The 23,419-nt window shown below is 42.6% G+C and overlaps 1 long non-coding RNA gene across 1 annotated transcript; it reads left to right on the forward strand.

Annotated features, from left to right (window-relative positions):
* Positions 1 to 5,183: 5,183 nt before the first annotated feature.
* Positions 5,184 to 5,853, forward strand: LOC119303994. Its single transcript, XR_005148040.1, has 2 exons — positions 5,184 to 5,296; positions 5,397 to 5,853. It is a non-coding gene; the product is annotated as an uncharacterized LOC119303994 (long non-coding RNA).
* Positions 5,854 to 23,419: the final 17,566 nt, after the last annotated feature.

Consider the following 23,419-nt stretch of genomic DNA (forward strand, 5'->3'; position numbering starts at 1 on the left):
ATAGGTTCTACTTGGCACAAACACTAATTAAAACATAAAAACACATCTAAACAAAAGGTAGATGCAAAATTTATTACTAAACAGAAACAAAAATAAAATTGGGTTGCCTCTCAACTAGCGCTTTTCTTTAAAGCCTTTTAGCTAGTCAGTGATAATTTTAATGATGCTCACATGAAAGACAAGAATTGAAGCGCAAAGAGAGCATCATGAAACACGTGAAAAACACATCTAAGTCTAACATACTTCCTATGCATAGGCATATTATAAGCAAACATATTTGCAAGGCAAGCAAAAACTAGCATATGCAAGGAAGAAGAAAGAGACGATAGCAATCTCAACATGACGAGAGGTAATTTAGTAAGATAAAAATTTCTACGACCATAATTTACTCTCTCATAATAATTATAAGTAGGATCATAGGCAAATTCAACAAAATAGCTATCACATAAAACACGATCCACATGCATGCAAAGTTGACACTCTTCCAAAATAGTGGGATTAACATTAACTAAAGTCATGACCTCTCCAAGCCCACTTTTATCAAAAATTTCATAAGATTGATCAAAATCCAAATATGTGGGATCTAAAGTTGACACTCTTCCAAACCCACTTTCAATAATATTGGAAACACTATTATCAATCTCATATTCATCATGGGGGTTATATAAATTTTCAAGATCAAAACAAGAATCACCCCAATCATGATAATTGCAACAAGTAGTAGACATAGCAAAACTAGCATCCCCAAACTTAGGGTTTTGCATATTATTAGCACAATTGACATCAAGAGAATTTATAGTAACATCATTGCAATCATGCTTTTCATTGAAGGAACTACCAAGTATGGGTGTAATAGCAATGATCTCATGTTTAACATAAGGAACTATAGCAAAATCATCTTCATAAATATTGGCATCATGGCCACAAGAATAGAAAGCATCATGTTCATCAAGGGATGTTTCAATCAAATCATCGGAATCATTATCTATAGGTTCATGCACATCATTATTTTCTTCCAAAGAAACAGTCATTCTCTCAATACATTCTTTGACATAGACATTATGAGCATAGTTTTCATAGCAATATTTAAGTATGTCAAAATTTTCAGATTCATAGAGAGTACTATCATACTTTTCAATCAAAGAAGCAACTTCATAAGCACCCTTAAAAGCAACAAATTCTTCAATTTGTTCTATATCATAGTAACTATAAACACCCTTTGCATAATAAGATAAGATTTCATTATCATTAAACTCACATAGGTAGGGAAGGTGTTTTTTAGGGTTCTTAGAGCAACAAGTAAAATCACAAATTTCACAAAGATTCCAAGCATAACACAACAAACTGTTTATTTGATCCCATAAGAGTACCCATTTTTGAGACACACGATGACGCACAAAACGAGCATGCTCATCTAAAGATTTCCCATCAACTAGGCTAGTTGGGGTTTCAGCACGAGCGCATAAGGATCGAAGATGATCCAAGTAGAACAATTTAAGTGGATCCATATCTATAGATTTAGCAAGCAAAGATGCAAGCACATAGAAGGTACATGGAGACACAAGCAAACATAAGATCGAACGGAAGAAGGGCGAAGAAAACGGCAAGGGTGAAGTGGGGGAGAGGAAAACGAGAGGCAAATGGCAAATACTGTAAATGTGAGGGAGATGAGTTTGTGATGGGTACTTGGTATGTCTTGACTTGAGCGAAGACCTCCCCGGCAACGGTGCCACAAATCCTTCTTGTTATGTCTTGAGCTTGCGTTGGTTTTCCTTGAAGAGGAAAGGGTGATGCAGCAATAGTAGCGTAAGTATTTCCCTCAGTTTTTGAGAACCAAGGTATCAATCCAGTAGGAGGCTCCTCAAAAGTCCCACGCACCTACACAAACAAACAAAGAACTCACAACCAACGCAATAAAGGGGTTGTCAATCCCTTCACAGCCACTTGCGAAAGTGAGATCTGATAGAGATAATATGATAAGATAAATATAGTTTTGATATTTTATAATTTAGATGCAAAAAGTAAAGATGCAAATAAAAGTAGATTGAAAGCTTATATGATAAAATATAGACCCGGGGGCCATAGGTTTCACTAGTGGCTTCTCTCAAGATAGCATAAGTATTACAGTGGGTGAACAAATTACTGTCGAGCAATTGATACAAAAGCGAATAATTATGAGATTATCTAGGCATGATCATGTATATAGGCATCACGTCCTAAACTAGTAGACCGACTCCTTCCTGCATCTACTACTATTACTCCACACATCGACCGACTCCTGCCTGCATCTAGAGTATTAAGTTCATAAAGAACAGAGTAACACATTAAGAAAGATGACATGATGTAGAGGGATAAACTCAAGCAATATGATATAAACCCCATCTTTTTATCCTCGATGTCAACAATACAATACGTGCCTTGCTGCCCCTGCTGTCACTGGGAAAGGACACCGCAAGATTGAACCCAAACCTAAGCACTTCTCCCATGGCAAGAAAGATCAATCTAGTAGGCCAAACCAAACTGATAATTCGAAGAGACTTGCAAAGGTAACTCAATCATACATGAAATAATTCAGAGGAGATTCAAATATTTCTCATAGGTAAACTTGATCATAAACCCACAATTCATCGGATCTCGATAAACACACCGCAAAAAGAGTTTACATCGAATAGATCTCCACAAGAGAGGGGGAGAACATTGTATTGAGATCCAAAAAGAGAGAAGAAGCCATCTAGCTAATAACTATGGACCCGAAGGTCTGTGGTAAACTACTCACAACTCATCGGAGGGGCTATGGTGTTGATGTAGAAGCCCTCCATGGTCGATTCCCCCTCCGACGGAGTGCCGGCGAAGGCTCCAAGATGGGATCTCGTGGATACAGAAGGTTACGATGGTGGAAATTGTGTTTCGTTGGCTCCCTGGATGTTTTCGGGGTATGTAGGTATATATAGGAGGAAGAAGTACGTCGGTGGCCGCCTGTTGGGCCTAGGAGATAGGGGCACACCCATAGGGGGTGGGCACGCCCTCCTGTCTCCTGGCCGCCTCGCAAGCTTCTTTAATTTCACTCCAAGTTCTCCGGATCACGTTCGTTCCAAAAATCACGCTCCCGAAGGTTTCATTCCGTTTGGACTCCGTTTAATATTCCTTTTCTTCAAAATACTGAAATAGGCAAAAAAACAACAATACAGACTGGGTCTCCGGTTAGTAGGTTAGTCCCAAAAATGATATAAATGTGTAAAATAAATCCCATAAACATCCAAAAGGGGTAATATAATAGCCTGGAACAATCAGAAATTATAGATATGTTGGAGACGTATCACACTCTTACTTATCGAAAGAGGCTACAATTGATCCCCTATACTTGTGGGTTATCAAGACCTTTTTCTGGCGCCGTTACCGGGGAGTCATAGAGTGGGGTGAATATTCTCGTGTGTGCTTGTTTGCTTTATCACTAAGTAATTTTTATTTGCTGTTCTAAGATGTTCTCTGTCTTTAGTTATGGATATGGAACACAAAATACCAAAAAAATTATGTGTACTTGCTACTCATGGAGATGGGGAACCTCCTAAAACCCTCGATGCTCATTATGTGAAAGATATTATGTATTACTTTGATAATCCTGAGAAAACCCCATTCAATTATGTTATGGGAGACACGTTGGGTCAACATGAATACTTTAGGGATTATTGCTTGACATAAAAAGGGAAACTATTATGGGATCAAATTTATATGTTGTATTGGAAGCTAGGAAACTATTCTTGAGATATGATTATACTTGTTGCTCTAGGATGAAGGCTCCACACCTTCCCTTTTCATGCATATTTAATGATGATAAAACATTGGATTCTTATGCTAATGGTATCTATAATTACTATGATGTGGAACAAATAGAAGAATTCGTTGCTTTTATGGGTGCTTATGAAATTGAATCTTTGTTTAAAGAGTGTGAAAATATTGATGATGCTGTTTACAGACCCGAAATTTTTGCTATACTTAAATATTGTTATGAGAATTATGAATACAATTCCTATATTGATGCATTTATTGAGAAACTCTTCGCTGTCCAAGAAGAGACTAATATTTTGCAGGAGTCTATGGAAGAAGGAATTGATGAAACTGTGAGCTCATTGGATGAAAAAGATGAGGAGGAGAGCAAAGAACAAAAGGAGGAAGAGCGGGTTGATCACCCGTGCCCACCTTCCAATGAGAGTAACTCTTTAACTCATACATTGTTTAATTCCCCTTCGTGCTTACCGAAGGATGATTGCTATGATGATTGTTATGATCCCGTTGATTCTCTTGAAATACCCCTTTTTGATGATGCTTGCTATGCTTGTGGCCAAGATGCCAATATGAATTATTCTTATGGAGATGAACTTGCTATAGTTCCTTATGTTAAACATGAAATTGTTTCTATTGCAACCACGCATGATAGTCATATTATCTTTTTGAATTCTCCAAACCACACTATATCGGAAAAGTTTGTGCTTATTAAGGATTATGTTGATGGGTTGCATTTTACCGTTGCACATGATGATTTTGATAGACATAATATGCATGTGCTTGCTGCTCTAACACTACGGGAAACAGGAGATTTGCCGTCAGTACTTTCTTTGCCGTCAGCATTTTATCGAGGAAGACGGCAAAGAAAGGGTTTGCCGTCATCAGCAGACGGCAAAGAACAGATGATGGCAAATACATACTTTGCCATCTGCAAAAAAAACCACAGACGGCAAAGAGTCTTTGCCGTCTGCAATTTTATTTACAGACGGCAAAGAGCTCACTTTGCCCTCTGTAAATATAAATGCGGACAGCAAAGACTTTGCCGTCTGTGTTTTTTGTTACAGACGGCAAAGAGCTCACTTTGCCGTCTGTAGAAAAAACCGCAGACAGCAAAGAAGAAAGCACAACACGCGGATCCACCTCGCGGATCGATGATGTGGCAGTAATCCACCACCGCGCGCTGCTCGTGTGCACGATCCACCTCCACCACGCCTCTCCTCTTCTCTCTCCCTTATACTCTTCTCTCTCTCTCCCATCCCCCACGCCTCTTCTCTCTCCCTTATCCTCTTCTCTCTCTCCCGTCCCCCACGCCTCTCCACCTCCACCAAGCACACCACGCTCTTCTCTCTCCCTTATCCTATTCTCTCTCTCCCATCCCCACGCCTCTCCTCCTTCCCAGCCGAGATCCACCTCCACCTCCACCTCCAGCCGTTCCCCAAGCAGCTGACGAGCACCAGGTCAAGCTCCGCCACCTCCACCTCCAGCCGTTCCCCAAGCAGCTGACGAGCACCAGGTCAAGCTCCGCCGCCCCTAGCTCCTTCTCCTTCCTCCTGCCTGTCTTCCTCGTTCTCTATGTCTCTCCCATACCTCATCCCTTGCCCTCTCCCTCTCAGGCACCCGACGCCATGGACGGCCGCGGAGCTTTTTGCCACCGACGTCAACCGCATCGCCGCCCCAAGGGATCCGTGCGCGTGGACGCGTTGAACCGCACGCGTGCTAGATCCATCTGCCGGTGTGTGCCGCCCCAGAAGTAGGTCCGGCAATGACTCTCGGCCCAGCCGTTTCACTGCTCCCACCCAAGCCGGCCTCTGCTTTCGGACCCCGTCACCGGCGCACTGCCATGCCCGTCCTCGTCGCACTGGTGTTGTCCTCCAGTATGATTGCTGGCTGCGACTGGGGCCTGTACACATTTGGTTCGGTTGCAGCGCTGCTACTTTTGATGGATCTAGGCTGCCCAGGCTAGCAACGTGTGTGTTGCTTTCTTGATGCGTTTTAAGTGCATATGAATTTGATGTATTTTGGCACTTGTCCGTGTGTGAATCTGATGTGCAGAACACTTATAAGTTGCTACTCATATGATATTCTTGCTCGTATGTATACATGTGAAGAATGGCTAGCTTGTAAATTCGTTTTCCTTTTGTTAAAGAAATATACATTCATTCTTATTGGATCTGTATTGCAAATCTGTATTGCAAATCTCTGTAGTGACGCCATCGTCCTCTTTTGCTCTAGCCACGCTGTGCACTGAAGTTATTTCTAAAAATAAAAACTAAAAAACATCTTTGCCGTCTTTAGTTTAGTCTCGATGACGGCAAAAAAATGTTTTGACTTACGGCAAAGACCACATTCTTTGCTGTCTGTTAATTATAAGGCTGGCGGCAAAGTAGATTTGGATGACGGCAAAGTATTCTTTGCCGACTTATCTTTGTCGTCTGAGTTTGCCGTCTGCTTTCTGACGGCAAAGTCTTTGCCGTCTGGATTTCAGTCTTTGCCGTCTGTGATCCACAGATGGCAAATTACCCGTTTCCTGTAGTGTAACTTGCAATTATTATGATAGAGGAACAACATCTCCGCCTCTTTATGTTTCCAACATGATAGAATTGCAAAAAACTGCTTAAACTATGCATTGGCCTTTACTTGGTGTGCATGAATTGTTCTTTTATGACATGCCAATGCACAGGAAGAGAGTTAGACTTCGTCATTACATGATATATGTTAATTTGTGCTCACTACTAAATCACAAATCATTGTTAATTAAAATTGGCTTTGATATACCTTGGGATCCAGGTGGATCCATTACTTGAGCACTATATGCGTAGCTTAATGGCTTTAAAGAAAGCGTTGCCATGGAGACAACCTGGAAGTTTTAGAGAGTCATTTATTTATGTTGTGTGCTTTCATAAAGTTTAATAACAAAAAAAATAAAGAGGGGAACCCAAAACTTTTTCAAAAAGAAAAGTGAAAGTGAGAAAGACGAGCATTGTTAAAGTGGGAGCTAGCCTTGAACTTTGTTCATGCTCACGAAAACTTTGTGAATCTTGATTACAGAAACTTTTCAATAAAAGTAATTATCCCCTTGTACAATTCCATTGTATTATAAAAATATTGTGCCAAGGTTTGCCTTTAGGATGTTTACAATGCTGGTTGGTTTGTGCGGTGCAGGACAGAAACTTTGGCTGTAGTGCGCGATTTTACATTTTTACTGGAACGTCAAACGGTTCTGAAACTTTTTGCACTGTATTTCTATACAAATTGTTTATTTTTCCTAATTTTGGCAGAATTTTTGGGGTACCAGAAGTATGGTTAATGTTCAGATTACTACAGACTGTCCTGTTTAAGACAGATTCTGTTTTTGATGCATAGTTTGCTTGTTTTGATGAAACTATCAATTTCTATCAATGAATTAGGCCATGGAAAAGTTATATTACAGTAGCTACAATGCAAAAACAAAATATGAATTGGTTTGCACCAGTACTTAGAGTAGTGATTTGCTTTATTATACTAACGGATCTTACCGAGTTTCTGTTGAAGTTTTGTGTGGATGAAGTGTTCGAAGATCGAGGAGGTCTCGATATGAGGAAAAGGAGGAGAGGAAAAATCTCAAGCTTGGGGATGCCCAAGGCACCCCCAGTAAATATTCAAGGAGACTCAAGCGTCTAAGCTTGGGGATGCCCTGGAAGGCATCCCATCTTTCTTCAACAAGTATCGGTATGTTTTCGGATTCGTTTCATTCATGTGATATGTGCAAATCTTGGAGCGTCTTTTGCATTTAGTTTTCACTTTTCTTTTATGCACCATGATGGTATGAGATAGTCCTTGGTTGGTTTATAGAATGCTCTTTGCACTTCACTTCTTTCGAGTATGGCTTTATAGAATGCTTCATGTGCTTCACTTATATCATTTGAAGTTTGGATTGCCCGTTTCTCTTCACATAGAAAACCGCCATTTGTAGAATATTCTTTTGCTTCACTTAAATTTGTTAGAGCATGGGCATATGTTTTGTAGAAAGAATTAAACTCTCTTGCTTCACTTATATCTATTTAGAGAGATGACAAGAATTGGTCATTCACATGGTTAGTCATAAAATCCTACATAAAACTTGTAGATCACTGAATATGACATGTTTGATTCCTTGCAATAGTTTTGCGATATAGAGATGATAATATGTGGGAGGTTCTAGTAAATGGTTGTGTTTAGTAAGGATATTGGTGTTTAGGTTTGTGATTCTCGAAGCATGCATGTATGGTCTCCTAACTATGTAACCAAATTGGCGTGCATTGTATTTTGATTGTTTATCTTTGCATGAAGGCCGGGGGCGCGCGATGGTTAACTCCTACCAACCTCCCCCCTAGGAGCATGCGTAGTAGTACTTTGCTTCGAGGGCTAATAAACTTTTTCAATAAGTATATGACTTCTTTATGACTAATGTTGAGTCCATGGATTATACGCACTCTCACCCTTCCATCATTGCTAGCCTCTTCGATACCGTGCATTGCCCTTTCTCACCTCGAGAGTTGGTGCAAACTTCACCGGTGCATCCAAACCCCGTGATATGATACGCTCTATCACACATAAGCCACCTTATATCTTCCTCAAAACAGCCACCATACCTACCTACCTATCATGGCATTTCCATAACCATTCCGAGATATATTGCCATGCAACTTCCATCATCATCATATACATGACTTGAGCATTCATTGTCATATTGCTTTGCATGATAGGAAGATAGCTAGCATGATGTTTTCATGGCTTGTCCATTTTTTGATTTCATTGCTATGCTAGATCATTGCACATCCCAGTACACCGCCGGAGGCATTCATATAGAGTCATATTTTTGTTCTAGATATCGAGTTGTAATATTGAGTTGTAAGTAAATAAAAGTGTGATGATCATCATTATTAGAGCATTGCCCCAGTGAGGAAAGGATGATGGAGACTATGATTCCCCCACAAGTAGGGATGAGACTCCGGACTTTATGAAAAATAAAAGAGGCCAAAGAAGCCCAAATAAAAAAAAGAGGCCAAAGAAGCCCACCAAAAAATGAAAAATAAAATAAAAAAGGGAGAAAATAAAGAAAATGAGAGAAAAAGAGAGAAGGGGCAATGTTACTATCCTTTTACCACACTTGTGCTTCAAAATAGCACTATGTTCTTCATATAGAGAGTCTCCTGAGTTATCACTTTCATATACTAGTGGGAATTTTCATTATAGAACTTGGCTTGTATATTCCGATGATGGGCTTCCTCAAATTCCCGAGGTCTTGATGAGCAAGCAAGTTGGATGCACACCCACTTTCCAGTTTGAGTTTTCATACACTTATAGCTCTTAGTGCATCTGTTGCATGCCAATCCCTACTCCTCGCATTGACATCAATTGATGGGCATCTTCATAGCCCATTGATTAGCCGCGTCGATGTGAGACTTTCTCCCTTTTTGTCTTCTCCACATAACCTCCACCATCATATTATATTCCACCTATATTGCTATATCCATGGCTTGCGCTCATGCATTGCGTGAGGGTTGAAAATGCTGAAGCGCGTTAAAAAGTATGAACCAATTGCTTGGCTGACACCTGGATAGGTATGAGGGGTACTTTGTGTTAAGAAAAGGGAGCATAAAAGACTATATGATTTTGTAGGGATAACGTTCTGAAGCATTGATATTTTGAAAGACATGATTGCTCGTTGGGATGCCTGAAGTATTGTTGTTTTTATGTCAAATGATAGACTGTTGCCTTGAATCACTCGTGTCTTAATATTCATGCCATGATTAGATTACATGATCAAGTTATGCTACGTAGCATTCCACATCAAAAATTATCTTTTTTATCATTTACCTACTCGTGGATGAGAAGGAATTAAGCTTGGGGGTGTTGATACGTCTCCGTCGTATCTATAACTTTTGATTGTTCCGTGCCAATATTATTCAACTTTCATACACTTTTGGGAACTTTTTATACTATTTTTGGGACTAACATATTGATCCAGTGCCCAGTGCCAGTTCCTGTTTGTTGCATGTTTTATGTTTCGCAAAAAACCCATATCAAACCGAGTCCAAACGGGATAAAAATGGACGGAGAATATTATTGGAATATTTACGATTTTCGGGAAGAAGAATCAACGTGAGACGGTCCCCGAGGGGGCCATGAGGCAGGGGGCACACCCCAGGGGGTGGGCGCGCCCCTGACCCTCGTGGGCACCCCGTAAGGCGGTTGCTGCTCTTCTTTTGCCGCAAGAAAGATCATTTCCGGAAAAAAAATCACGTTGAAGGTTTCAATCCAATCGGAGTTACAGATCTCTGGGTATATAAGAAACGGTGAAAGGGCAGAATCAAAGAACGCAGAAACAGAGAGAGATAGAGAGACAGATCCAATCTCGGAGGGGCTCTCGACCCTCCCACTCCATGGAGACCATGGACCAGAGGGGAAACCCTTCTCCCATCTAGGGAGAAGGTCAAGGAAGAAGAAGAAGAATAATAATAAGAAGAAGGGCTCTCTCCCCCTCTCTCCTGGTGGCGCCGGATCGCCGCCGGGGCCATCACCATCACCGCGATCTACACCAACACCTCTGCCATCTTCACCAACATCTCCATCACCTTCCCCCATCTATATTCAACGGTCCACTCTCCCACAACCCGATGTACCCTCTACTTCAACATGGTGCTTTATGCTTCATATTATTATCCAATGACGTGGTGCCATCCTATGATGTCTGAGTAGATTTTCATTGTCCTATCGGTAATTGGTGAATTACTATGATTGGTTTAATTTGCTTGTGGTTATGTTACTGTCCTTTGGTGCCCATCATATGAGCGTGCACATGGATCACACGATAGGGTTAGTTGTATGTTGATAGGACTATGTATTGGAGAGCAAGAGTGACAGAAGCTTCAACCTAGCATAGAAATTGATGCATACGGGATTGAAGGGGGACCAATATATCTTAACGCTATGGTTGGGTTTTACCTTAATGAACATTAGTAGTTGCGGACGCTTGCTAATAGTTCCAATCATAAGTGCATAGAATTCCAAGTCAGGGATGACATGCTAGTAGTGGCCTCTCCCACATGAAACTTGCTATCGGTGTAGTAAAGTAGTCAATTGCTTTGGGACAATTTCACAACTCCTACCACCACTTTTCCACACTCGCTATACTAACTTTATTGCTTCTTTATCTAAACAGCCCCTAGTTTATATTTACGTGCTCTTTATATTTTTGCAAACCTATCCAACAACACCTACAAAGTCCTTCTAGTTTCAGACTTGTTTTAGGTAAAGCGAACGTCAAACGTGCGTAGAGTTGTATCGGTGGTCGATAGAACTTGAGGGAATATTTGTTCTACCTTTAGCTCCTCGTTGGGTTCGACACTCTTACTTATCGAAATAGGTTACAATTGATCCCCTATACTTGTGGCTTATCACTGTCGCAACCCTAGAGTTCTGACCGGGTTGCATGCCAGCCATGAAGATCCCGACTCTGTTCAGCGTCTCAAAGGGGTCTGAAATACTGTTGCCATCGGAACAGCCCCCAAGCCCGCCATCTTGTAGTTGATACAATGAATCCGTCTCACCCATGGATGACTCACCATCAGAGTAGATGGCCGTCTCACCGCCAGACATAGATCCTTCAGAAAATTCCCCTCCATGGACGCATCCCATGAAGGCATGCTTCACGGCGGGCTGAGCTCGGGCGGGTCACGCACACTGAGCGTCTCGACGATGTCGGTGCAGATGTCTGACTCAGGGCCTGGCTCGCTAATCTTGTCAATGAAGACGTGGATTCCGTCGAAGGGGACCCGGTACCCGTACTCAATTGAGACGGCTTCGGGGCCCCAGCCCACATTGCCAATGTAGAGCTTGCCGCGACGACTGTTGGTCATCCAGCCCACAGCGTGTCCCTTGAGCCCTTCAAAGTTGCCCTTCAAGAACTCAAATCCACCGTGCGCATGGAAAGTGTTGGAAATTACTCAGTCGTTTTCGTTGACAGAAAAAGTATGCCTCCCAAAATATTTTATTTCTCAATTTAAGCTTTTTGCTCTGGCACCTTTACAAATCCCTACTTCCCTCTGCGAAGGTCCTTTCTATTTACTTTATGCAATTTTATTTTTATTTGAGTCTCCATCTTCTCTTATAAAGCACAAACTAAGGGGTACTATGATCGTACTTGAGCATTGCTTGTAGCTAATATGCGAGTGTGTTTCATGAAAGGATCAATGATTGAGCATGATGGGCTAGGGATAACTTGCTTTAGTATTGATATTTGGAAAGAGATGGTTGCTTGTTGATATGCTTGAGTATTGAAATCATCATGTCAAAACTAGACTATTGTTTTGAATCATATGAAATTCCATATGTCCATGCTAAAAAAAAAATAATATGTGATGAACATGATAGGCAACATTCCACATCAAAAATTCTGTTTTTATCATTTACCTACTCGAGGATGAGCAGGAATGAAGCTTGGGGATGCTGATACGTCTCCAACGTATCTATAATTTTTGATTGTTCCATGCTGTTATATTATCATTCTTAGATGTTTTACAATCATTTTATAGCAACTTTATATCATTTTTGGGACTAACCTATTGACATAGTGCCCAGTGCCAGTTCCTATTTTTTGCTTGTTTTTTATATTGTAGAAAATCAATATCAAACGGGGTCCAAATGCAGTGAAACTTTTTGGAGATTTTTTTGGACCACAAGACATCAATGGGCCAAAGAAGCACCTGGGGGGGGGTGCCCTGAGGGGGGCACAACCCACCAGGGCGCGCCTGGGGGCCCAGACGCGCCAGGTGGGTTGTGCCCACCTCGGTGGCCTCCCGCACCGCCTCTTCGCTCTATAAATGCCCAAATATTCCAAAAACCCTAGGGGAGTCGACGAAATTTTGTTCCAGCCACCGCTAGTTCCAGAACCACAAGATCCAATCTAGAGCCCTTCTCTCGCACTCTGTCGGAGGGGGGAATCATCACCGGTGGCCATCTTCATCATCTCGGTGGCCACCATGATGAGGAGGGAGTAGTCCACCCTCGGGGCTGAGGGTTTGTACCAGTAGCTATGTGTTTAATCTCTCTCTCTCTCTCTCTATCTATCTATCTCTCTCTCTCTCGTGTTCTTGAGATGTCACGGTCTTGATTTCTCACGGGCTTTGTTCGGATCATATGGTGTTTTCCCCTCTCTATCTTGTGATGAACTGAGTTTTCCCTTTGAGATTTCATTTTATCGGATTGAATACTTTTATGGATTTGATAACACTTGATGTATGTCTTGCTATGAATACCCATGGTGACAATGGGTATCGTATTGATTCACTTGATATATGTTTTGGCACTCAACTCGCGGATTCCTGAGGTGACATTGGGGTAATATATGCATAGGGGTTGATGCACATCCTTGTCCTTGTTTCTTCAGTAGAAATCTTGGGGCACTCCTTGAGGTTCTTTGTGTTGGATTGAGTATTATGAATTTGAATTTTCTTTGGTGTTATTTTAGTACGAACTCTTGGATAGATCGATCGGAAAAAATAGTTTTGAGGTGGTTTCGTATCCTACAAACATTTTCTTCTTATGTTCTCCACTAGATAGGAACTTTGGAGTGATTCTTCATCGCACGCTGAGGGATGGCTATATGATCCAATTATATTAGCATTGTTGAGAGATTCCACTAGCGAAAGTACAGACCCTAGGCCTTGTTTGCAATACCGTTTTTATGCCCGTTTACTATTGGCTACCTTGCCGTTTTTTATTGTTCCTATTACAAAAATCAATATCTACTAGCATTACTATGCTTTTATTACCATCACTTCACCGAACTAGTGCACCTATACACATTACCATTGTATTTGGTGTGTTGGGGACACAAGAGACCTTTTATTATTTGGTTGCAGGGTTGGTTGAGAGAGACCATCTTCATCCTACGTCTCCCACGGATTGATAAACCTTAGGTCATCCACTTGAGGGAAATTTGCTACTGTCCTATAGAACCCTGTGCTTCGAGGCCCATTATGAGTCTACAAGAAAAAGTTGTGCAATATACATCAGTCGTCTTGAGGAAGGATGCCATGGGATTGATTGGCTTCTCTGGTTATCAGAAGTGCACGGCCGCACTACGGGTTCTTGCATATGGCGCGACCGCTAATTCATGGGACGAGTATCGACAGGTGTCTGAGAGCACATGCGGAGATGCCATGGTTAGGTTTGCAACTGCCATAGTCAAGGTGTTGGGACCTCAGTACCTGAGAGAACCAACTGTGGTAGACACCTAGAGGCTCCTAGTAATCTCAGAAGCAAGAGGGTGTTCAAGTTTACTTGGATCTCTTGAGCACATGCATTGGAAATGAAAGAATTGCCTGAAAGCTTTACAAGGGAAAAAGCAGAGTCATGTTAAGAAGCCCACATCGTTCTTGAAGCAGTTGCTCACATCATCTTTGGATTTTGCATGCTTTTTTGGCATGCCCGGATCTCACAATGACATCATTGTGCTGCAGCAATCACCATTGTTTGCAAGGTTGATTGAAGGAAAAGCTCCTCCTTGCCACTATACTGTCAATGGACATGAGTACATGCTACTTGTGAGCCGCGTTGGAATTTCCTCGAAGAGGAGATGATGATGCAGTACAATAGAGATAATTATTTCCCTAAGTTAAGAACCAAGGTTATCAATCTGGTAGGAGAACCACGCAACACCTCGTTAGCAGTACATACACACAAAATAACAAATCCTTGCACCCAACGTGAGCAAGGGGTTGTCAACCCCTCAACGGTTACTTACAAGATTAAATTGTATGGTGCTAGATAGATAACTAAACACAAAATAAAATAAATAAAGAAAAATTGCAGCAATGGATTTTTTTATTTTAATATACAATGAAAAGCAGACCCGAGGGCCATAGTTTTCACTAGAGGCTTCTCTCTTGAAAATAACATACGGTGGGTAAACAAATTATTGTTGGGCAATTGATAGAAAATATATAATCATGATGATATCCAAGGGAATGATCATGTATATAGGCATCACATCCTAGACAAGTAGACCAAAACGATTGTGTACCTACTACTATTACTCCACACATCGAGCGCTATCCAACATGGATCTAGAGTATTAAGTTCATAAAGAACGAAGTAACGCCTTAAGCAAGATGACATGATGTAGACAAAGTGAATTCACGCATTAATAAACCCCATCTTTTTATCCTTAATGGAGACAATATAAATACATGTCATGTCCCCTTCTGTCACTGGGATTGAGCACTGCAAGATCGACCCCATCACAAAGCACCTCTCCCGTTGCAAGAAAAATCAATCTAGTTGGCCAAACCAAATCGATAGATCGGAGAGAAATACAAAGCTATAACAATCATGCACAAAAGAGTTCAGAGAAAACTCAAATAATATTCATGGATAATTAGATCATAAACTTACAATTCATTGGATCCCAACAAACACATGCCAAAAAGTCATTACATCGATTGTATCTCCAAGAACATCGAGGATAACATTGTATTGAAGATCAAAGAGAGAGAAGGAGCCATCTAGCTACTAGCTATGGACCCATAGGTCTCTCGTAAACTACTCACACATCATCGGAAGGGCAGCAAGGTTGATGTAGATCCCCTCCGTGATTGATTCCCCCTCCTCTAGAGTACCGGAGAAGGCCTCCATATGGGATCTTGTAGGAACAGAAACTTGCGGCGGCGGAAAAAGTATTTCAGGTGGCTCTCCGATGTCAGGGGAATAGTTAAGAATTTATAGAGGCGGAATTAGGTCAAGAAGTTCCACAAGGGGCCCACAAGCCTGGGGGGCGCCCCGGGGGGGGGAGGGGCGCCGCCTGAGCTTGTGGCTCCCTTGTGGCTCTTCAGGTCTTCTCTCAAACCTTCTAGGGTCTCTTCTGGTCTAGAAAAAAATTAATCCAAAGGTTTTACTCCATTTGGACTCTGATTGATATTGATTTCCTAAAAAACCAAATGCCAGCAACAACAGCAACTGGCACTCGGCACTAGATTAATAGGTTAGGCCCCAAAAATGATATATAATGGCATATAATTGCTACAAAACATCCAAGATCGATACTATAATAGCATGGAACAATAAAAAATTATAGATACGTTGGACATGTGTCAGGCATCCCCAACCTTAATTCCTGCTCGTCCTCGAGTAGGTAAATGACAAAAATAGGATTTTTGATGTGGAATGCTACCTATCATGTTCATCATGTAATTTCTCTTTGTGGCATGAATATTAAGATTTAAATGATTCAAAGGAATAGTCTATATTTTGACATAAAAACAATAATAATAAAGCATACCAATGAACAATCATATCTTTCAAAATATCAATGCTAAAGAAAGTTATCCCTAGAAAATCATATAGTCTTGTCATGCTCGATCTTCTTAACATAAAGTCTTTATCATGCACAACCTCGATGTTAGCCAAGCAATTTGTTCATACTTTTTAGCGTGCTTCAGCTTTTTTAACTCTCATGCAATACATGAGTGCAAGCCATGGATATAGCACTATGGGTGGAATTGAGTATGATGTTGGAGGTTGTGTGGAGAAGACAGAAAAAGAAGAAAGTCTCACATTAACGAGGCTAGTTAATGGGGTATGGAGATTGATGGAGTCTTGGACTAGGGGGTCCTCGGGATGCCGACCTACTTCTTATAGGTCGAACTAGAGGGCCATTGTGTGACTATCAGAAGGCCAAGCTATGAGGCAACTTCATGTCCGGACAGGAAACCCTCGAAGTCTTGGTGTGTCCTCCAACTCAAGATAGAAGATTCGACATGTTTATTTCCATTGTTGTAATAGACCATGTGTAACCCTAGTTACACTGGTGCCTATATAAACGAGAGGGTTTAGTCCGTAGAGGCTAGAACAGCAACCATCATCCTACTAACCTAGGGTTTAGTTCATCTGATCTCGTGGTAGATCGGCTCTGTAACCATCTTATGCACTTCAATATAATTGAGTGGGACGCAGGGTTTTACCTCTTAGAGAGGGCCCAAACCTAGGTAAACATTCTGTCCTTCATCCCCTATTCCCCATTGATTTAGGATCCACAGCTCGGGACCCCCTACCCGAGATCCACCGGTTTTGACACCGGGTGCTTTCATTGAGAGTTCCCCTGTTGGATCACCGAAGGATTGATGGATCGCCTGATCATTGGACACGGCGTTAGCACCGGGGATATCTTCGTCCCCATCCTGCTCTTCTCGTTTGGCAGCGTCGTTCTGCATGCCAATTCGACCGGTCATCTCGACTAGGTCGACAATTTCGCCCTTGAGCGCCAGATTAGTTTCGGTAACCTAGAGTACGTTTTTGATGTTTGGGGCGATCTGATCCTTGTGGGCTTCTCAACCCGATATGAGATGCCCATGGACCCCGAAGCATCAACTTTGGGGCCTCTCCCTGATCCGATCTCTGGATCGTCCCCTACCTCGCGACTGGCTTTGAGCCCAGACGCAAGTACCACGTTCGAAGACCGGGAGTCACCCTCGGCCAGACTCACCTACCATACCATAGACCCAGCTTTGATCCTTGGTGCAAGTTCAGCACCCGAAGAATAGGAGTCAACCCTAGCCAGGCCCGCCCCTCGCCTCACCATCACGCCGGAGGTTGACTCCTAAGAAATCTCATACGCCTATCCGGCCAGTCTCGCCTTGTTAAACGAGGAACTTGATCGGATTCAGATGATGACTATCTTGGATGGCCCATCCTCGGCCTCGCCGAGCGGGGCCTCAAGATGGCCCACCCACCACCCACTTAGTAGCCAATGTTGAAGACTTAACCGACATGCTGGACTACGCATATGAGGAGGCTGACGACATTGACAAAGACATCGACGCCATGGCCCATGCTGACACTACCCCTCCCGTCACCGATCGATGGATGACCACCTCCACCTATTATGTTTACATGATGGATACCCCCAACGACAATGGCAATGACAATAATAACAGGGATGACACCCCTAGGAGAGATAGCAACAAGCCCGGTGAAGAGCGGTCCAAACGCCGAAAACCATGCCGACGATCCAGGGGGCGTCAGGGCAGGGAAAGCAGCACGGGCACCAGAGAAGATGACAACCCGGACAATATGGAAGAACTCGGTGACCCCGCTCCCGCCAAACAGCAGCCAGACAATTCGGAGCAGCGCGAGGAGCAGTTTGATCCCGAGGACCTCAATGATTCTGAGGACAGTAATTACCTCCCTCTCAGTGTGGAGGAGGTTAGCCTTGGAGATGAGTATTTTATTGTCCCCGAGGATCCACTAGACCAAGAACGGTTTAAGCGACAACTTATTGCCCCCGCAAGAAGCTTGAAGAAGAAGCAACAAAAAATAAAATCCAAACAGGACACCCTCAACGACAGATGGACAAAAGTCCTACAGCCAGAGAAGGATACGACTATGAGCGGCAAACCAAGAGCTACCCAAAACAAAAGTTTCTGCCACAATTTGACGACGAGACCCTTGCCCCTGCACCAGCAAGGTATACTCAGGCAGACCAGCTCGATCGCCCCCCTTGAGGAAGGGACAAGCCTACTGGAGAGGTCGAATACCCACCCGCCCCTCCTCGCCGTAAAGGCAAAGAGGCGGCACAGCCAGAATACCAATATGAACTCTGTCATGACCTGGCCAATAGAGCAAGACAGACAAGATCCATTTATGGATCTCGGGAGTATGCCTCGGCTGGACAGGACAGATATCAAGCATGGTGCTGCCTAAACAATAGAATTCGGGAGCAGCACCTGACTGGTACGGCCACCTATCTATGGCAGGACGTAACCCAGGTTAGGGGCACCGCACACCCGATGTGCTTCATGGACAAGGAAATGCGGCACCAGTACCCCGAAGGTTTTGAACCCATAAACATCAAACAATACGATGGGACTACAAACCCAACCGCGTGGATCGAAGAATTTCTTCTCCATATTCATATGGCTCGAGGGGACGACCTCCACGCCATTAAATACTTGCCATTAAAACTCAAGGGACCAGCAAGGCATTGGCTGAAGAGCCTCCCCAAAGACTCCATAGGGAGTTGGCAAGAACTCGAGGATGCTTTCTGAGCTAACTTTCAAGGCACCTATGTCCGGCCTCCAGATGCCGATGACCTGAGCCACGTGGTCTGACAGCCCAGAGAGTCAGCTCGGCAATTTTTCAATCAGTTTTTGACCAAAAAGAACCAGATCGTTAACTTTCCGGACGTAGAAGCTATAGCTACATTTGGGCATAGTATCAAGGATGAATGGCTAGCGCGCCAGCTGGGTTAAGATGAGCCAAAAACAATGTCAACACTTACCTCCTTGATGACCCGCTTTTGCGCAGGGGAAGATAGTTGGTTGGCTCATAGAAGCACCAACCCAAAAGACCCTGGCACCTCAGAAGTCCGGGATAGAAATGGGAAACCATAGTGCAACAGAAATAAGCGACATCACAACAGCGGTGAAGCCGAAGACACGGCAGTGAAGGCCGAATTCTGCAACCCCAAGTCAGAACCGCGGAAAAAGCCATCTAAAGGAAACCAGGATGGACTCACCAAGTTGGATACAATCTTGGACAGGCCCCGCCAGATCCACGGCATCGTTGAAAAGCCCGCCAACCACACCGACCATAACTTTTGGGTGATAAAATAGGCCGGCAAGCTCACAGCTGAGGACTCAGGAAAAAGCCCCTGCATCAAGGATGATGAGGATCCTCGTAGGGTGAACAATGGAGGCCAAAAAATCCTCCTGAGGTAAAGACGGTGAATATGATGTATGCCACTCATATACCCAAGAAGGAGAGGAAACACTCATTTCGGGACACCTATGCCGTAGAGCCTGTAGCCCCGAAATTTAACCCATGGTCAGCATATCCGATCACCTTCAACCGCAGAGACCATCCAGCCAGTATCCGTCACGGAGGATTGGGCCCTGGTTCTCGACCCCATTATCGATGGGTACCACCTCACCAGAGTCCCCGTGGATGGTGGCACTAGCCTTAGTCTGATTTATGCAGATACAGTGAGGAAAATGGGCATTGACCCGTCAAGGATCAAACCCAGTAACACTACCTTCAAAGGGGTAATCCCAGGCATGGAGGCCCGCTGCTCAGGAACCCAGACTCTAGAGGTGGTGTTCGGCTCGTCGGACAACTTCCGGAGAGAAGACTTGATCTTGTACATTGTCCCCTTCCGCAGCGGGTATCATACACTCCTGGGTTGAGCAACGTTTGCTCATTTCAATGATGTCCCCCACTATGCATACCTCAAATTAAAAATGCCCAGACCTAAGGGCGTCATCACGGTCAACGGCAATACGGAACGCTCACTCCGGACTGAGGGAACACACTGCATCTCTGGCAGCCGAAGACTAAACCAGCGTCGAAGGGCCAAAGTACCAGCCCACCATCAAGGCCCGAGAAGCAGGCAAACGGGCTCGAGTCCTATCCCCATTCAGGGAGCCTCCCTACATTCGACGTAAATAGGGATACAACCCCCATGGTATGCGCACCCCAGTCGCACACTACGTGCCTCGCCAACACAACTTTGCACTCAAGATACCATGGGCTACCGTGGGTTGATGACCCACAAGTATAGGGGATCAATCGTAGTCCTTTCGATAAGTAAGAGTGTCGAACCCAATGAGGAGCACAAGGAAATGACAAGTGGTTTTTAGCAAGGTATTTTCTGCAAGCACTGAAATTGTCGATAACAGGTATTTTGATTGCAAGATAATTATTAACGAGCAAGTAATGGTAATGGTAAATAAAGTGTAGCAAGGTAGCCCAAGCCTTTTGTGGAAAAGTACAGGCCAAAGCGGTCTCTTCTAATAAGCAAAATGTTCTTGAGGGTACACGAGAATTTCACCATATCACTTTCATCATGTTGGTTAGGTTTGTGTTCGCTACTTTGATAATTTGATATGTGGGTGGACCGGTGCTTAGGCGATGTTCTTACTTGAACAAACCTCCTACTTATGATTAACCCCCTCGCAAGCATCCGCAACTACGATAAAAGTATTAACACAAAATCTAACCATAGCATTAAACTTTTGGGTCCAAATCGGTCTCTTACGAAGTAGCGCATAAACTAGGGTTTAAGCTTCTGTTGCTCTAGCAACCCATCATCTAATAACTACCCCACAATGCATTCATTAGTCCCAAGTATGGTGAAGTTCCATGTAGTCGATGTTCACATGACACCACTAAAGGAATCACAACATACATATCATCAAAATATCAAACACATATCAAGTTCACATGATTACTTGCAACATTACTTCTCACGTTACCTCAAGAACTAGAATAACTACTCACAAATTATAATCATGCTCAAGATAAGAGGGGTATTAAATAGCATAATGGATCTGAACATATGATCTTCCACCAAATAAGCCATGTAGTAATTAACTACAAGATGTAATCAACACTACAAGTCACCCACAAGTACCAATCTAAGGTTCCAGTACAAAGATTGAACACAAGAGATGAACTAGGGTTTGAGAAGTGATGGTGTTGTTGAATATGTTGATGGAGATTGGCCTCCCAAAGATGAGAGGGTTGTTGGTGATGATGATGGCTTCGATTCCCCCCTCCGTGAGGGAAGTTCCCCTGGCGGAATCGCTCCGCCAGAGGGCAAAAGTGCTCCTGCCCAAGTTTCGCCTCAAGACAGTGGCTCTCCATCCAGAAAGTCCTCACCTTATTTTTTTCTAGGTCAAAATGACTTATATACCAGAAGATGGGCACCGAAGGTGGGCTGGGCTGAGCACAACCCACCAGGGCGTGCTTGGGGGGCCTGGCATGCCCTGGTGTCTTGTGCTCACCAGGTGTCCCCCCTCTTGCTGTTATTTGCTCCAGTATTTTTTATATATTCCAAAATAATTCTCTGTAAAATTTCAGCTCATTTGGAGATGTGCAGAATAGGTAACTCTGACATAGCTTTTTCAGGTCCAGAATTCCAGCTGCCGGCATCCCCCCTCTTTGTGTAAACCTTGCATATTTTGAGAGAAAAGACATAATAATTACTCCATAAAGCATTATTATGCATAAAAACATTTGTAAATAACAGTAGGACAACATGATGCAAAATGGACGTATCAACTCCCCCAAGCTTAGACCTCGCTCAAGCGAAAAACCAATATCGAAAAACATGCCCACATGCTTAGAGAGAGAGAGAGAGGTGTCGATAAAAACAAAATACGGACATAGAAGCATCATGCTTAGTATTATAGAAGCAACAAACTTTATCATAGAACTTTATCATATAACTCTATCATATAACTTCTAACAATTTATCACAACATCGAAGTAAAAGCATAAACTCTATTGAAAACTGACAAACTATCTTCTCAGTCAACTTTGCAACTACAATTCATCATCTTTTCAGGAAGTGTCACGTACAGGAGCCTTTTGGCAAGTCCACATACTCAACCATCATATAATTTTCTATGATTGCTAACACTCACCTCATACACATGAGCAAAAAGTTTTAACCGGACACACGTAAAGATAGGGGCTTATAGTTTCGCCTCCCAAGTATTCACCTCAAAGATGATGTTAACAATAATAATTCATGCTCACTCATATCCAACTGGATATATGTGCCTAGATCTTTCCTAATGCTTGCAAAAAGAGAAAATAAAAAAGAATAGGGAAGAATACTTTGACTCTTGCATAAAAGTAAAATATAGGCCCTTCGCAGAGGGAAGCAGAGGTTTTCATGCGCTTTTTGGTTTGTATGTTCAATCTCTTAGTGCAAAAGACACCACGTTATATTGCTCCTTATGATATCAACATTTATTATGTAGTCTGTCGCTTTTATTATTTTGCCATCACAAGTTCGTACAACGCTCAATTTTCTCTTACACTAAATGATCCAACACATTTAGAAGCAAATTTTATTGCCTTATTGCACCGATGACAACTTACTTGAAGGATCTTACTCAATCCATAGGTAGGTATGGTGGACGCTCAAAACAAGAATCGCAATCCATAGGTAGGTATGGTGGTCGCTCGAAACAAGAATTTGGGTTTTAGGGTTTTTGGATGCACAAGCAGTATCTCTACTTAGTGCGGAATTTTTGGCTAGCAAAGATATTGGGCAAGCACCACATGTTAAAGGAACTATGACATATAACTTCTATGTGAATATGAACAAACATAAATCATTATGTTGTCTTCCTTGTCCAACGTCAACAATTTTGGCATATAATATTTTGATGGGGGATCACAATCATAAAAGATGTCCAAGATAGTGTATTTGCATGTGAATCTTCTTTTCCGTTATTAATTCTTTCATGAATTGCATCATTGACCAATGCTATGTTTGTCAACTTTCAACAAATTTTACCACTTGTACTTTTCTATTGTGATGTCATTACTTACCATAAGATTAGCATATGATCTTTTTCTTTTTCTTTTTCTTTTTATTGAAACATAAAAGTAAAGAAAGCAAAACTCGAACTAAACTTTTATTATACATCTCACACACGATTACATAGATAGATCACTAAGCAAACATTCAAAAATAGATTGAACTAAACTTTTTATTCAACTAAATCAAAAGATAATTAAAGATAAAACTAAGATAGATAAAGGCAAAGAAGGTGGTGGTGATACGATACCGGGGCACCTCCCCCAAGCTTGGCACAAGCCAAGG

Source organism: Triticum dicoccoides, chromosome 1B (genome assembly GCF_002162155.2).
Source record: "Triticum dicoccoides isolate Atlit2015 ecotype Zavitan chromosome 1B, WEW_v2.0, whole genome shotgun sequence".
Lineage (NCBI taxonomy): Eukaryota > Viridiplantae > Streptophyta > Magnoliopsida > Poales > Poaceae > Triticum > Triticum dicoccoides.